Source organism: Lithobates pipiens, unplaced genomic scaffold, assembly GCF_037356315.1.
Source record: "Lithobates pipiens isolate NorthernLeopardFrog02 unplaced genomic scaffold, aLitPip1_a1.2 Scaffold_19, whole genome shotgun sequence".
Taxonomy (NCBI): Eukaryota; Metazoa; Chordata; class Amphibia; order Anura; family Ranidae; genus Lithobates; species Lithobates pipiens.
The window spans coordinates 34,705,972-34,718,510 of NW_027507764.1; the positions used below are offsets into that span (position 1 = coordinate 34,705,972).

Genomic DNA, 12,539 nt, shown 5'->3' on the forward strand with positions numbered 1-12,539 from the left:
TCTATAAAGAACAAATGTCAATCTGTACCGTATATCAAAATAAAGGTATGAGTTAGATCCACCGCTAAACTCCAATACTACAGCGCATGTGTATATACAAATACAACAATAATAACACACATGCACTGTGGTATTCAATGTTGCCAACCAGTAAAAAACAGGCACTTTGCTCCTGCCAGTAAATGCCGGTAAGAGGAAAAGTTCGCCAGTAAAAAATATGGCTGTGACGCTTGGCTCGGAACTGGGCATGCGCAGCTCAGGTCCAGGGCTGCCCGAGACCATCGAAGTGTCTGCTACAGTGTGTTTGGGCGGTGCCAGTGGGAAGCTGGTCTGGCTGAGGCGGTGCCTGAGCGTTTTGTGTGATGTCATGGTGCAAGGGAGTCGAGCGGCCAGAGCCTTGTGTGCAGGTCTGCGGGACAGGAGCAAGGAAAGCCGGGAGCAGGACTGTCAGTGCTGTTTGGACTGGAGGGGACTGAATGGACCACCTGGCGTGGAGAGAGACTATCACTGTTACTAAGGAGGGCACGCCTTGTGTCGGTGATCTGCTGTCAGTGTCACTAATGCCGCGTACACACGACCGGACTTTTTTCGACATCAAAGGTCCGACGGAACGATTCCGGCGAACCATTCGATCGTGTGTGGGCTGCAGCGGACTTTTGATTTGCAAAAATCTGACAGACTTTAGAAATGGAACATGTTTCAAATTTTTCCCGCCGGAACTCCGCCGGATCCAGTTCCTACCGAGAAATCCGCTCGTGTGTATGCTAGTCCGACGGACAAAAACCGACGCGAGGGCAGCTATTGGCTACTGGCTATGAACTTCCTTATTCTAGTCCGGTCGTACGTCATCACGTTCGAATCCGTCAGACTTTGGTGTGATTGTGTGTGGCCAAGTCCGTTCATTCGGAAAGTCCGTCAGAACTCCGCCGAAAGTCCGTCGGACCTAGTCCCTCGAAAAATCTAGTCGTGTGTACGCGGCATTAGAGTCAATTTCATGTGTGTGCCGCCCATTCTAATTTCCTGTCCCTGAGCCACCTACCTACTATATTGAAAATAAAATGAGAAATATGCTTTTTTGCCTAAATAGACCTTAAATTACATTGCTAATTGCATATTATACTTATTTGTAGCCAAAATACTGAAATTTGCACTTAAAACTGTAATTTTGTAACTTTTGGAAATGCCAGTAAAAACTTGGCTGTGCCAGTAAATTTTGGGTGTCATGTCAGTAAATTTCAATCTGGTAGGTTGGCAACACTGGTAGTATTGGAGTTTAGCAGCGCAGCGCATAACACATACCTTTATTTTGATTTGAGTCACATGTGGGAACACATACTGATGCTAGGAGCAGCTGTATATATTGGATTGACATGGTCAGGTGTGTACTAATTCTAGCATAGCACGGATAGGCAGTGTGCACAGGAGTTACACTCTACATATTGTCAATCTGTATATGTTTAGGTTGGCAAAAGCTCCTGAGGTCTCCATGCAATGAACTTCTAAGCTTATGAGAAGTAGGATCATGGAAACTCCTTATAGCTATGGAAATCTCTATGACTTGAGCTTCTAAGATCTCCATGCAGTAAGTACCTGAGGCATACCTCCCAACTTTTTGAGATGGGAATGAGGGACACCTATTAGAAAAAGTATGTAGTCATATGACACACCCCTTGCTACGCCCCTTAAAGGATAATTATACAAAAGAAAATGATTTGTTGAACCCGCAAGTGCTTTTTTTTACCACTACTATTCCTTAATATTGGTTTTTGAAATTTACAAATGCAGCAATTTAGAAATTGAATGAAAGGTTTAGCACTGAGAAACATTTTGAAAGATAAAAGGTGCATTTTTATCTAACTATATAGATCAGACCAAAATGGGGGACAAATGAAGAGGAAAGAGGGAGAGAGGGACTTTGTTCCAAATCAGGGACAGTCCCTCGAAATCAGGGACAGTTGGGAGGTATGCCTGAGGTCTCCATGCAGTAAGCTCCTATGGTCTCCATGCACTGAGCTCCTGAGGTCTCCATGGAGTAAGCTCCTGAGGTCTCCATGGAGTAAGCTCCTGAGGTCTCCATGCAGTGAGCTTCTGAGGTCTTGGTGCACTGAGCTACTAAGGTCTCCATGCAGTGAACTCCCGAGGTCTCCATGGAGTAAGCTCCTGAGGTCTCCATAGAGTAAGCTCCTGTGGTCTCCATGCAGGGAGCTCCTGAGGTTTCCATAGAGTAAGCTCCTGAGGTCTCCATGGAGTAAGCTCCTGAGATCTCCATGCAGTGAGCTCCTGAGGTCTACATGCAGTGAGCTCCTTAGGTCTCCATGGAGTAAGCTCCTGAGGTCTATATGCAGTGAGCTTCTGAGGTCTGATCACACTGAGCTCCTAAGATCTCCATGCACTGAGCTCCTAAGGTTTCCATGCACTGAGCTCCTTATGTCTCCATGCACTGAGCTCCTAGGGTCTTCATGCAGTGAGCTTCTGAGGTCTTGACGCACTGAGCTCCTAAGGTCTCCATGCACTGAGCTCCTAAGGTTTCCATGCACTGAGCTCCTTATGTCTCCATGCACTGAGCTCCTAAGGACTCCATGCACTGAGCTCCTAAGGTTTCCATGCATTGAGCTCCTTATGTCTCCATGCACTGAGCTCCTAAGGTTTCCATGCACTGAGCTCCTTATGTCTCCATGCACTGAGCTCCTAGGGTCTTCATGCAGTGAGCTCCTGAGGTCTCCATGCAGTGAGCTCCTGAGGTCTCCATGCAGTGAGCTCCTGAGGTCTCCATGCAGTGAGCTCCTGAGGTCTCCATGCATTGAGCTCCTGAAATCTCTATACAGTAAACGTCCGGTGTCACTATACAGTAAGCTATCAAGATCTCTGTGAAGCGATCTTCTGAAATCCCAATGCAGTATGGTCCTGGGATTTTATTAACGTCAAATCTGGAGATCTTTGTACAGTGAGCTCCTGAGATTTGTATGCTCCTAAGATCATCATTCAGTAACATCCTAAGATCCACATGTAATGAGCTCTGACATCCCCTATGCAGAGAGCTCCATGCAGTAAATTCAAGGATTTTTAAGAGCAGGAACCTCTGAGATCTCCATGTACCAAGCCCCCTAAGATCTCCACATAGTGAGCTCCTGAGATCTACATGTAGTAAGCTCCTAAATACCCTATGCAATGTGCTTCATGCAGTAAGATCCTGAGATCTCAATGCAGTGAGCTCCTGGGGTCTCCATGGAGTAAGCTCCTGAGGTCTCCATGGAGTAAGCTCCTGAGGTCTCCATGGAGTAAGCTCCTGAGGTCTCCATGCAGTGAGCGTCTGAGGTCTTGGTGCACTGAGCTACTAAGGTCTCCATGCAGTGAACTCCCGAGGTCTCCATGGAGTAAGCTCCTGAGGTCTCCATAGAGTAAGCTCCTGTGGTCTCCATGCAGGGAGCTCCTGAGGTTTCCATAGAGTAAGCTCCTGAGGTCTCCATGGAGTAAGCTCCTGAGATCTCCATGCAGTGAGCTCCTGAGGTCTACATGCAGTGAGCTCCTTAGGTCTCCATGGAGTAAGCTCCTGAGGTCTATATGCAGTGAGCTTCTGAGGTCTGATCACACTGAGCTCCTAAGGTCTCCATGCACTGAGCTCCTAAGGTTTCCATGCACTGAGCTCCTTATGTCTCCATGCACTGAGCTCCTAGGGTCTTCATGCAGTGAGCTTCTGAGGTCTTGACGCACTGAGCTCCTAAGGTCTCCATGCACTGAGCTCCTAAAGTTTCCATGCACTGAGCTCCTTATGTCTCCATGCACTGAGCTCCTAAGAACTCCATGCACTGAGCTCCTAAGGTTTCCATGCACTGAGCTCCTTATGTCTCCATGCACGGAGCTCCTAAGGTTTCCATGCACTGAGCTCCTTATATCTCCATGCACTGAGCTCCTGAGGTCTCCATGCATTGAGCTCCTGAAATCTCTATACAGTAAACGTCCGGTGTCACTATACAGTAAGCTATCGAGATCTTTGTACAGTGAGCTCCTGAGATTTGTATGCTCCTAAGATCATCATTCAGTAACATCCTAAGATCCACATGTAATGAGCTCTGACATCCCCTATGCAGAGAGCTCCATGCAGTAAATTCAAGGATTTTTAAGAGCAGGAACCTCTGAGATCTCCATGTACCAAGCTCCCTAAGATCTCCACATAGTGAGCTCCTGAGAGCTACATGTAGTGAGCTCCTAAATACCCTATGCAGTGTGCTTCATGCAGTAAGATCCTGAGATCTCAATGCAGTGAGCTCCTGGGATGTCTACTCGTAAGACCCTGGGATCTTCATACAGTATGCTCCGGAATTCTCCACGCAGAATACTCTATAAAGAGAGGAGCGGCTAGCCATGCTTATAAGGTACACTTATATAATCCTACTTTTCTTTGCAAATAAACTAGCAAACATGTACCATTCACAAACTGGTTAATTTCGGTACAATGTGTTTTCTTCCTCTGGTGATTCAATACACTGGTATACAATTGTAGGCAGGTGCATTTAATTTTCTCCACTGCAGGTGGCGCTCAACAGCAGCGTCAGTGCATAGGGAAAGGAAATCAGGAGGAACATGGTGCCTCTATGGTTTTCTGGTCACTGGGGCAGTGATCCGGTTGGATGCTGACAGCCCATGTGACTCCGGCAGCCATGTTGGGTCAGACAGATTCTATTTAAGCCCCTGGCTCCTGGGTTTGGCACGCATTTAGCATGTGGATAGTGTTGTGATAGGTCACCCGTCTGTCAGGGACAGTAGTAGCGTCAGGGAAAGGTTCCAGATGAGTAGGGAAAGCATAGGGATCCATCACTCTTCCTGGAAACCTCCTTACTTGGGTTTAGACCAGCCAAGAGAGAGGCTGTAAACTCAGCTGAGATCTGCTCTGCTACATTCTTCTGTCATTCGTGAGTTTTCCTGGTTGAGCTTCCTTCCGCCAGGATTGTTGTGAACTGTTAAATTTCGACTTCAATACAAGTTCTTTCATTTGCATCTGGGCTGTGTGTGTTATTGCCACCGCACCATGCGGCACCCACCCACACAATGCTGGCCAATCAGACACTATTTTAGCTGGTCACCTATTATTAGGTAAACTGTGTCTACTCACTAAATTGAACATGTAGGGGAGACAGAGTATGAGTTGATCAGGGGCTGAGCTGGGAGGATGTATGACAACAAGAGTCAAATATGGACCATGCAGAAAAAAAGAGGGGCAGAATTGATATGGACAGGGGGTGGGGGGGGGGGGGACCTTTATAATCCCTAATATATCTTTATATAGTGATTGTATTATCTACCATATATCTGGGTGTGAACCATTATACATTCTACAAATAATTGTTTGACTCCCTCCATTCTATTCTGGAAGATCAGGCAATACTGGGAGAGCTGTATCTGGGGATTAGCTTCCAGCTGAGTCTATATATAGCTGGGAATCTGACATTCTGGATACAGTGGTGTGAAAAAGTGTTTGCCCCCTTCCTCATTTCCTGTTCCTTTGCATGTTTGTCACACTTAAGTGTTTCGGAACATCAAACCAATTTAAACAATAGTCAAGGACAACACAAGTAAACACAAAATGCAATTTGTAAATTAAGGTGTTTATTATTAAAGGTGAAAAAAAATCCAAACCATCATGGCCCTGTGTGAAAAAGTGATTGCCCCCCTTGTTAAAACACACTATAACTGTGGTTGTCCACACCTGAGTTCAATTTCTCTAGCCACACCCAGGCCTGATTATTGCCACACCTGTTCACAATCAAGGCATCACTTAAATAGGAGCTGCTTGACACAGTAAGGTCCACCAGAAGATCCTTAAAAGCTACACATCATGCAGAGACCCAAAGAAATTCAGGAACAATTGAGAAAGAAAGTAATTGAGATCTATCAGTCTGGAAAGGGTTATAAAGCCATTTCCAAAGCTTTGGGAATCCAGCGAACCACAGTGAGAGCCATTATCCACAAATGGCGAAGACATGGAACAGTGGTGAACCTTCCCAGGAGTGGCCGGCCGCCCAAAATTACCCCAAGAGCGCAGCGACGACTCATCCAAGAGGTCACAAAAGACCCCACAACAACGTCCAAGGAACTGCAGGCCTCACTTGCCTCAGTTAAGGTCAGCGTTCATGCCTCCACCACCAGGAAAAGACTGGGCAAAAATGGCCTGCATGGCAGAGTTCCAAGGAGAAAACCACTGCTGAGCAAAAAGAACATCAAAGCTCGTCTCAATTTCTCCACAACACATCTTGATGATCCCCAAGACTTTTGGGACAACATTCTGTGGACCGATGAGACAAAAGTGGAACTCTTTGGAAGGTGTGTGTCCAAGTATATCTGGCGTAGAAGGAACACTGCATTTCATAAAAAGAACATTATACCAACAGTAAAATATGGTGGTGGTAGTGTGATGGTCTGGGGCTGTTTTGCTGCTTCAGGACCTGGAAGACTTGCCGTGATAAAAGGAACTATGAATTCTGCTGTCTACCAAGAGATCCTGAAGGAGAATGTCCGACCATCTGTTCGTGTACTCAAGCTGAAACGAACTTGGGTTCTGCAGCAGGACAATGATCCTAAACACACCAGCAAGTCCACCACCGAATGGCTGAAGAAAAACAAAATGAAGACTTTGGAGTGGCCTAGCCAAAGTCCTGACCTGAATCCTATTGAGATGTTGTGGTATGACCTTAAAAAGGCCGTTCATGCTCGAAAACCCTCTAATGTAACTGAATTAGGACAATTCTGCAAAGATGAGTGGGCCAAAATTCCTCCAGGAAGCTGTAAAAGCCTCATTGCACGTTATCGCAAACGCTTGGTTGCAGTTGTTGCTGCTAAGGGTTGCCCAACCAGTTATTAGGTTTAGGGGGCAATCACTTTTTCACACAGGGCCATGATGGTTTGGATTTTTTTTCACCTTTAATAATAAACACCTTCATTTACAAATTGCATTTTGTGTTTACTTGTGTTGTCCTTGACTATTGTTTAAATTGGTTTGATGTTCCGAAACACTTAAGTGTGACAAACATGCAAAGGAACAGGAAATGAGGAAGGGGGCAAACACTTTTTCACACCACTGTATCTTCTAAGTTGCTTCCATAACACTCCTACTGAAAATCTGGACCCTGGTTGGTTTCTTTCCACCGCCAAAGAAACATTCCAAGAAATTGAGGGGCCTTTGACAATTTTGAAGCCCCGAATGGATGACTGTGATAGGACTATAGAGTGGAAGCTCTTCTGCCGAGGAGACTGATATGATTGGCTCAGTGTTTTCTGTACAGAACTGCGGTATATGTCAGAGCTATATGAATGTGGTGTGACCTCACACATCCTAGGAAACTGCAGGAACAGTAGGGAGCTGGCGGTGAGACATTGGGAAGTGACAGCCAGCTCATAGAACCAAGATGGCAGCAAGGAGCATTGGCTGCGGAGAAGACTGGACTGGTAAGTATCTGTTACTTAAAAGTCAGCAGATTTTCCCCAGTGACGTTCCTAAGGAAGACAGGAATGAAAAATGAAGGCAAGGAAAGGAAAGAGGAAAGGAACAGAAAAGGAAAGGAAGTAGAGGAGGACAGAAGAAGAGAAGCAGGAAAGGAGAGAAAAAAAAAATGAAGACATGAAGGAAGGAAGAAGAAAAGAATGAATGAAGGAAGGGAAGAGATGAAAAAAGGAAGGAAAAAAAGAATAGAAAAAAGTGGAAGGGTTGGTGGGAGGCCCTTATAATGAGCACAATAGGTGTACAGACTCGGGATCTCAGCACAGGGATGGTGGGAACCCCTCATAATAGGCGCAGCGGGTGTACAAACCTGGGAACTGGGCACAAGGATGGCGGGAACCCCTCATAATGGACACAACAGGTGTACAAACCTGGGACTGAGCACAAGGATGGCGGGAACCCCTCATAATGGGCTCAGAGGGTATATAGACCTGGGAGCTCAGTACAGGGATGGTGGGAACCCCTCCTATTGGGCACAGCAGGTGTACAAACCCGGGAACTCAGCAAAAGGTTGGTGGGAGCCCCTCATATTGGACACAGCAGGTGTACAGACCCGGGAACTCAGCACAAGGATGGTGGGAATCCCTCATAATGGGCACAGCAGGTTTACAGACCCGGGAACTCAGCACAGGGATGGTGAAAACCCCTTGTAATGGGCACATAAGGTGTACAGACCCGGGAACTCAGCACAGGGATGGTGGGAATCCCTCATAATGGGCACAGCAGGTGTACAGACCTGGGAACTCAGCACAAGGATGGTGGGAACCCCTCATAATGGGCACAGCAGGTTTACAGACCCAGGAACTCAGCACAGGGATGGTGGGAACCCCTCATAATGGGCACAGCAGGTGTACAGACCCGGGAACTCAGCACAGGCATGGTGAGAATCCCTTGTAATGGGCACATAAGGTGTACAGACCTGGGAACTCAGCACAGGGATGGTGGGAATCCCTCATAATGGGCACAGCAGGTGTACAGACGGAGGAACTCGGCACATAAATGGTGGGAACCCCTCTTAATGGGCACAGCAGGTGTACAGACCCCGGAACTCAGCACAGGGATGGGTGGGAACTGGGGGGAGCTGAGGACATTCATCAAGAGGGGATTTTTATGTGAAAGTGGAGGGGACAGATGTGCAGTGAGGACTGAGGATGCTGATGTAAGAACGGTTTCAGATCTCTGCATGTGCATTTGGTGCACACGTAGTGCGTAGCTCAGCCCATTCATTTTATTGGACTGCACCGCAAATAAAAACACAGAGAAATAAGTCCTTTTTTCAAAATCGTGCCACACCAAGCCATATGGTGCTGCGGCAACTTCAGGTTTGTCCCATGCGAAAATGCACCACAGGTGCTGATATGAGATTCAGACCTCTGCTGGAAGAAAAGTTTACTGGCCAGACCTCAGTGAATTTTAATTCAGTACCCCTGCCATATGGTGTGAGATCTTTATCTGTGACTACAATGGATGATAATCAGTGCTGTGTCTTGGCCCAGGCCTAGGGCGGCACTAAAAGCCCACCCGTCCCATTTTCCGTGGCTGCCTCCCGCACAAATACAGTCCCCGGGGTCTGGCTTGCTATAGTGCGGCACTTGTAATTGTAAATATTGTGGGCAGTACATGGAGCGTGCTTTGCTGGTGTTCTGCCATATAGCGTCCGTCCATCGGATAGTGTCCGCCCCGTACTGCGCAAGCGATGCGCCTGCGCAGTACGGAGCAGAAGGAGATTCGGAAAATCTCCGAAGATGAACGGCGCCTGTGCCGTGAGTGGAGGTGGTAGCCCCACCATCCAAGTGGACATAGGGCTGCAAATATTAGAGGGCCCCTCGCAGGCTCACTTCGCTCGCCACGCTGTGGGCTCGGCCTCGCTGCGCTCAGGTCTTTTTATTCCAACTCTATGTCCACTTGGATGGTGGGGCTAGAACCTGGACTCACGGCGCAGGCACCGCTCATCTTCGGCTATTTTCGGAATCTGTGTGTCCTGTGTACTGCGCATGCGCAGTACACAGCGGACACTATCCGATGGGGGACACTATGTGATAGGACACCGGCGGGGGGCGACGATGATGACTGGCACCCCCAAAAGCAGCTGGTGATTGGCCAGACTGGCTGCATGTAATTTGATTGGCGGAGTAGGAGCCCAATGTTCCGCCCACCCTCCTCCGCAATGACTTTCTTCTTCACTGAATCTTATCCCTGGCCCGGAGAGAGAGAGGAACATGAGGGGAATCCCTAGCCAGCGGCCAGAGCAGCAGGTTTGATCATGTTACTATTACTAATGTGCGTGTGCCAAGTGCTCAATATGGAAATAATCATACTGATGGCCATTGATATGGGCACTGATAAGCTGCATTGATGAGCACTGATAGGTTGCATTGATGAGTACTGATAGGCTGCACTGATAAGCACTGATAGGTTGCATTGTTGAACACTGATAGGCTGCACTGATGAGCACTGATAGGTTGCACTGATGAGCACTAAAAGGCTGCACTGACGAGCACTGAAAGGCTGCACGAATGAGCACTGATAGGTTGCACTGATGAGCACTGATAGGCTGCACTGATAGGTGGCACTGAAGAGCACTGATAGGTGGCACTGATGAGCACTGATAGGCTGCACTGGTTGCCCCTAATGAGGCCACACTGAAAGGCACTGATGAGCTGCACTGTTAGACACTGATGGGGCTGCATTGATGAGGCTGCACTGATATGGGCACTGATGGGGCTGCACTGACAGGCACTGATAGGCTGCACTGATGGGCACTGATAAGGCTTTACTGATGATCCCTAATAGGCTGCACCAGTTGCCCTTGATGAGGCCACATTGATGGGCACTGATGAGGCTGCACTGATGGGCACTGATAAGGCTGCACTGATGAGCACTGATAAGGACGTAGTGATGGGCACTGATAGGCGGCACTAATGGGCACTAATAGGCTGCACCCTTTGCCCCTGATAAGGTCACACTGATGGACGGGCACTGATGAGGCTGCACTGATGGGCACTGATAAGGCTGCACTGATAAGCACTGATATGCTGCACTGATGAGCACTGATAGGTGGCACTGATGAGCACTGATAGGCTGCACTAATTGGCACTAATTGGCACTAATAGGCTGCACCGGTTGCTCCCGATGAGGCCGCACTGATGGCCAATGATGAGGATGCACTGATAAGGCAACACTGATATGGGCACTGATGGGGCTGCACTAATGAGGCTGCACTGATGGGCACTGATAAAGCTGCACTGATGGGCACTGATAAGGCTGTAGTGATGGGCACTAATAGGCTGCAACGGTTGCCCCTGATGAGGCCACACTGATGGGCACTGATGAGGCTGCACTGATGGGCACTGATAAGGCTGTACTGATGGGCACTGACGAACACTGATTGGTGGCACTGATGGGCACTAATATGCTGTACTGGTTGCCCCTGATGAGGCCACACTGATGGGCACTAATGGGCACTGATAAAGCTGTACTGATGGGCACTGATGAATACTGATAGGCGGCACTTATCGGTACTAATATGCTGCACTGGTTGTCCCTGATGAGGCCCCACTGATGGCCACTGATGAGCTGCACTGTTGGGCACTGATGAGGCTGTGCTGCACTGATAAGACAGTACTGACATGGGCACTGATGGGGCTGCACTGATGGGACTGTACTGATGGGCACCGATAGGCTGCACTGATGGGCATTGATAAGACTGTACTAATGGGCACTGATAGGCTGCACTGATGGGCACTGATAAGGCAGCACTATTAATCTGCACTGATAAGACAGCACTGATGGTCACTGGTGGCCCCTGATGAAGCTGCACTGATGGCCACTAATGAGGCCACTTGGTACCCACTTTTAATGTACAGAGCGGAAGAGATGGAGCCTAAATAGGAAGGGTGTGGTTTACAGATAGGGCCGGTCTTAAACAGGAAGGGGTGTGGCACTGACAGGAAGGAGTGGGGCATATTTTAATTAGGGGCTGCATGAGTTTAGTCTGGCCTAGGACAGCACAAAACCTAAATACACCACTGATGATAATTATAAGGACAGTTGGATACGACGCTCTGGTTTGCCTGGGTCTTATATGTAGCACACTGAAATGAGCGTGTTACAGAAAAGGATGGTTAGCAAGAAGTTAACCTCAAGGTCTGCTCTGTATCTCCGGCCTACACTAGCATATGCTTTATTAGTCCTTCATGGCTTGAATGTATAATTTGCTAGCATGGACTTCACTGCCAAAGAGTGTACACACGCTTCCAAATCCAAGGACTCTGACAGTCCAGTGTACAATCACTGTGGTTGGGGGATGCTATGTTGGCCAAGCACGCAACGGTGTTTTAATGCAACCCAGTCAACCCGGATGTGCCAAATGCCAAACAGTCTTCCAGAGGCTGCAACACTGAAATGGAGGGGAGATAGAAGAGACAGTCTGCTTCGGAGGTAAGTAAAATACCTCTTCTATTACAGGAATCTTTGACTTCACTTGGAAAGGGACCCTTTAAAGAGTCGCTCTTCCCAAAATTGATATTTTAGGTATAGATGGAACATGGTGAACCTAAGTTATCTCCTGGCACCTTATACCGTATGTCTTAGGCCGCGTACACACGGGCGGACTGTCTGCCCAACTTAGTCCGCTGAACCGTGTTTCAGCGGACAGTCCGCTCGTGTGTGGGCTTCAGCGGACTGTTTCAGCGGACAATCTGACGAACAAAGTCTTACGGAATTTCCATAAGACAGCCCGTTCAAACTTGGTTTTGTCCGTCCAAACTTGGTTTCAGCGGACAGTCCGCTCGTGTGTAGGCAAGTTGGACGGACTAAGTATGGCGCATGCTCAGAAAGGGTTTACACGGCCGAAGTTTGCATTACAGTGTATAGGACGTCGTTTTTCTAGTCCCATCGTACGCGCTGTACACGTCATCACGCACGCTTTCAGCGGACTGTCTGCTCATCGTGTGTGGTCAAGTCCGTTCATGCAAATTTTGAACGGACTGTCTGTCAGACGAACCTAGTTGGGCGGACAGTCCGCCCGTGTGTACGCGGCCTGAGA

At 48.1% G+C, this 12,539-nt stretch overlaps 1 protein-coding gene across 20 annotated transcripts in view; it reads right to left on the reverse strand.

The window, feature by feature from the left end:
• OBSCN (obscurin, cytoskeletal calmodulin and titin-interacting RhoGEF) overlaps positions 1-12,539 on the reverse strand; it is a 705,115-nt gene that overhangs the window by 636,806 nt on the left and 55,770 nt on the right. The window lies entirely within an intron of this gene.